We start from the raw sequence: 5352 nt of genomic DNA on the forward strand, positions 1-5352 counted from the left end.
CCCGTCTCTCCTGCCTTTAGATTTGGCTCCCTGGAGGCTGTGGGATGTGGGTGGGTTTTGGAGGATGCTCCCTACGCCCAGGGAAAGCACCAGGTCAGCGGCATTCTCCAAGTGTCCTGCCTGTGGGAAAAGGTGCTCGCCCATCGGTAGCTGCTGGGGATGCGTTAGCACTTAGTCCTCCTCCCCTCCTCCTTTGCCAGATGGAGCGACTTGCGTGCCACGCGTCTCCGGCAAGTGGTGGGTGGATCATAGCAGCTATCAAGGTGGTCTTTTAAGCTGTCATGCTTCTGGTGAAGGTGTATTGGGAACTGTGGGAGTGGTTTTCCTGCAGGGAGAAAGTCCTGCTGAGGAAGCCCTGCGGGATGATGGCAGGTCCCTGGAGAGGAGCAGCCTCAGCTGCCCCGGGATGGGCATGGGAAAGTGCCTGGCAAAGGGGGATTTCATGAGCGAGGTCGACAAGCCACCCGGCGCGGATGCGCAGAGGTGGGACCCCCCGGTCCCTGGCGCCGCACGCAGCTGGGATCATATTTGGGAAGCCGAGGCGGAGGGGTGGTTCGCCGCAATAGACGGGGAGGGCTGTGTGCAGCCGTCCGTGCTGGCGAAGCGAGGGGTGGGCGCGGGGGGCTTGGCCGCGGGAGAGCGGAGGGCTCATTCCTGCCAACAGGGGAGGAAAAGCAGATACATTTCAGTGCGTTTGAAAGGAAGGGGGTCAACTTTTTTGATGTTGCAAATGTATCGTGATAAAAGGATCGTCCCCCGCTCAGTGCTTTTTATTCTTTGCCTTTAGGATTAAGACAATTCCCATTGTTTATCTTCTCACATCAGAAACAAAGGCTGCCGGAGGCAATAAACAGAGTTAGAAGGATCCCAGGAGTTATCAGATATTCGAGGAATGAGTGTGCCTCGTACGTCTTCGCGAAGCCTCACGCGTGTGGGCTCCGGCGTGCTCTGCTTTATCACAGAGCCGCCCGGGTGCTGCCAGCCCGCGCCCAGCACACCGGGGCCGGATCCAGCCTCGCCGGGTGCATATTTCTGCGCATAGGTGTGTGCGCTGGGTGGCAGCGCGCGGTGAAGTTTGCTTTTCCAGAAACCTGCTGGATTAGTGATTAAGCTCTGTTATGACTTTTTTTTTTTTTCCCCCTAAAGCTTCTTTCGACCTGTCCGGACTCGCATTCCCCCGGCGCTTCGGAGAGACGCCGCTTGCAACACTTGAGCTGAAGGTTTTCTGTAAGCCTGGCTTTGTGGGGAAGGGCTCATTTTGGCCATGCAAATGGTGTCTTCCGAGCCGCCCCATCCCATAGAAAAGGGAGACGGTGTAGATGTCTCTCAGAGGGATCGCTCTGCTACAGCGACCGTTGAGCTGGAAGGGACTTTGCCAAATCTTTCCATTAAACAGACCAAGCTACTTTCTCTCTGGTTAGGAAGCAAACCTCAGGTGTGCTTTCTCAGTGTCTTGAGTTTTGGGAGTCGCTGCTTGGCTTGCTGCCTATCCAGGAAACCTCTGTTCTCCAGGTCTGAAGAGATGCTGTTCCCCCTTCTCCTGAAAGCCTCGGGATTGCTTTTCCTCCTGCCTTTGGAGGCTCAGAGAGTTTAAAATCTTTTCCTCCTGCCTCTTCAGGCACAGAATTGTAAAATTAAATAAAGGGCTGGAGTTAGTGCCTTTTAGATCTCGCCGGTTGTGCACAGGAAGGTCCCTCCAGCTTCTGCTTTATCTCTGGAGCAGTCCAGGGACGCGCTTTATACAGGGGAAATAGCCGAGTTACTTTCCAAAGCAACTCGCATTTCACAGACTCGATTCAGCTCTTGAACCTGCACGTGCAGTAATGTGGTTGAATTTGGAAGCACATTCTCTCAGCGGTCCAAAACAATCCCAATGCTGGGGGTGTTTTGTAGAGGGTTTCAGCCAAATGAGCACCTCTCTGAAGCCGGCATGGGAGCGCAGGGCTCCGGTTTCAGTGGGACGTAAGGGGCGAGCAGTCATTAGTTATTTATTTATTCATTTATTTGTCTATTTTGGAGGGAGGGAAGTCCACCTGAAGAGGTGAACTAGAAAATGTGCAAAGTGGGGTGTGGATGTAAGCATCCACTAACTGCACATGGCACTGGGGCTGCTGTGGTCTGTAGCTGTTTGGGTGATTTGAATGATGAGAGTCAATTCCCGTGCCTGGAAAGCATCGGATACAACAGGGCAGGGGTCCTTTATGGGTGAGGCCCCTCGTTATCAAGCTATCTGGGAATCATTACAGTCTCTCTCCATTTTCTTGCAGCTAAAACTGGCTTTGGAGGAGGCTTTCCATATGGACGCTGAATAGTCTGAGATGCGGTTATGCTGCTGCAGAGCAGGGTGTGCCACCAGCAGCTCTGTCTACCCCCTATTTACAGGGGTTTAAAACTTCCATCCAGGCTTGAGACTTGGCTTAAAGGGCCAGGAGCACAGATGGGCTTTTAAATCCGTTTAAAAAATTGAATTTGAGCACTCTGGGAAAGCTTGAAGACCTTGCAAGTGTCTGAACAAGCCTGGCTAAGCAGCTGCTCTCTAATAGTAACCACTTTCGAGGGCTGGAGAGGGAGGGATAAAAGGAGTTTGGGTTTCTCTGGCCCTCTTCCACCTGCACATGGACACACAAGGTGCTTTTCAAACGCGGAGACCGATTCTCCGTGCTCATCCCTGCCAGCTTTGCAGTGGGGATGTTGCAAGCGCAGCCTGAACACTCATTTTGTGCCAGGTTGGGTCATTGTGCAACGTAGAGGATTTGGGAAGAAGCATACCTGGGTCCTACACTTGCATCTCTCTGTTTTTAAACCAGGCTTGATTCTTTTTAAGGTGAGTGTCCCCAGCTTTGGTAGTGGGAACAGCTCGCTTTGCCTTCAGCCTGGCTTGATTGAATTTTGTACGAGATTCTTTGCATTGTCATTGCGACCCTCCCATTTTCCACCTGGCGAGGAACCGGTCCAGCATTTTCCCGGAGGATGCCGTGCCGCTGCGGTGCTGATTCGGCAGGTGCAGGTAGCTGCAGGGCAGAGCTGCTCCTGCCGAGCCCTGCTCCCCTCCCTGCGCTCCTGTTTTTTGGTGCGAGGACAGCATCAAGGAGGTTCCCCGGTCACGTCTGCTCTGGTGGACAGGATGGCGGATTGCACCAATTGGGTTTGATGGAGAATTTCCTTGCTTTGACGGCCACTGCAGGGGTGGATGAATCACTCTCCGTTTTTGGGGTGCCCAGAGCATCTTTGCATCACTCTGGGGATCCTGCCGGGTTCGTGAGTTTGGCGCATGCAACCAGTGACACCCGTTCCCCGAGGGCGTGGGGAGGGCGTGGCAGCCTCCATCGGAAATATTTTTTAATTTTTATTTATTCATTTATATTTGTAAGTCTTGCAACTTTTAACAAAACCAGCAAATTTTAGCTCAGCAATGAAAATAGACTGGCTTTAAGGGTTGCATCCTGCAGAGGCGAGAGACCTCTGCCAATCTTGGCGCTGGACTTCCAGCCAGCTTGGCTTGTCTCTGAGCTCTGGTCCTGTCTGGCAGGAAAACTTCAGGGCTGCGTTTGCCAGGGTGTAGGAGGGATCCGTGGTCTCTGGCTCCTCAGCGGTTATGGGCATTTTTGTCTTTTCCTAAGGAAGCCTCAAATAAAACTATTCCCCCATCTTTAGTAGCAGAGCCTTATTCTAGGGAGGACGGACATGACTGAGATAAAACCACCCTGCACCCCAGGTTGTGCAGAATTGGATCAGCCCCAAATACGAGCAACAGCAAGAAGCAGTTTTCTTTTTTGCAATGGTTTGCTATGACTCCATGAGTCAGAACTGGACTTTCGCATTGAAGCAAAAAAATGTTTACATTACTCTGCTGAGAGCTACTGTCCTCTCAATTAATTCATCCTTGCGGATGGAGAGAAATTAATTCTAACCATTTATTTGGGATTTCTTAAAATGATGAAATTGCTGAGCAATCCTGGAGGTTAACAGTTTCCAGGAGGTTCTTCAGTATTTCCTTACAAGTGCAGCGACGCTGCCTCTTACAATACTTGGTGATTTTTTCTTAAAGCTTGAAAGCCTTGTGAATCCACAAAAATCTCAGTCGTCCAAGGCTGCTCAAATGACAGACTCTGCTCTGGATACGAAGTGCAGGTAACCTTTGTTTGGCTCCAGCCCCAGGGTGTCTGCCCCCCATGCCTGTGGGTGACCCCTGACAGCATCCTCCAGGCTCTCCAGGAGCTGCTGCCATGGGCTGTTGCGGTTTGCAGCTGGGAAGGTGGCGTGCAGGATCTGGCTGGCTCAGCAGAACTGCAGCCAGTATTGTGCTTTCATGAAATTACTTGGGGAAAAAATTAATTGAGTATCTTGGCCGATGGAGAACAGCCTGGGGTCTGTTGCAAGTTGGGCGAGATCAAACTAATCCTGCAGAAGGCTTCTCTCGCCACGTATTTGCAAATTCTGATCGAAACTAAAAACTCATCAGATTTTCTCCAACCAGGTCTAGCCTGAAGTGCTGCACGAGGGGAATTCCCACAGCGCTCAGCCCGGTGGCCTGCACTTGCCTCCTCTTGCAACAAGGCATTGCTGTTGTACTCGAGCCCAGGAGTCGCTTCTATTGACTATAAAGGAAGTAAAGGATATTTCCTACACATCCAAAGCAGATTTCCAAAGTGGATGCTGCTCCCAGGGTCTTCCCAGCTTCCATCCTGATCTTCCCAGCTTCCACCCTGGTCTTCCCCATCACAAAGTGGAGATGTTGCCCCTGGATGCCCAGAAAGCCAAGAAGCAGCACTGGCTTGGGACCAGCAGCCGGGCCATCTCGCTGTCCCCAGAGACTTGTGATGGGGGAGGCAGGCCACCACCAGAGGTTGGTGCATGGGTAGATGGGTGTTTGCTAGGTGCACGTGGTGTTAGGTGCAGGGTCCAAGGTGTGGGGGGACAGGATTTGAGCTGTAGGTTCACCTTTGAGCTCAGGCGGTGGAGCTGCACACTCAGGCCTGTAGGCAGGTAATGGTGAGCATGGCAATGCCTCCTCCTGGGAGACTGTTTTGGCAGCTGTTAACTGGAGGTGGAGATTAGGGTGTGAAAAGCACGGTTTCAGCCAAGAGATGAAACGTGCAGTAACTGTGACAGGAAGGACTGAGCCAGAGAGCTGCTTTTCTTCCCGGGAAGAAACCAGACAGGCTCTCAGACGATGACTTTGTAAATCATGGTTTACACTTAGAAGGAATGGAAAGGCAGGATACCTAATCCCAGGAGGGGGATGCCTAGTCTCTGGGAGGGGCATGTCCTGCTGCAGAGCCATCAGCTGGATAAGGGCAACCTTGCAGGTTGCAGGTCTCCAGCAGATCCTGCCAGGAACATGCCCAAGTC

This window comes from Pygoscelis adeliae, unplaced genomic scaffold, assembly GCF_000699105.1.
Source record: "Pygoscelis adeliae isolate BGI_AS28 unplaced genomic scaffold, ASM69910v1 Scaffold291, whole genome shotgun sequence".
NCBI classification, from domain to species: domain Eukaryota; kingdom Metazoa; phylum Chordata; class Aves; order Sphenisciformes; family Spheniscidae; genus Pygoscelis; species Pygoscelis adeliae.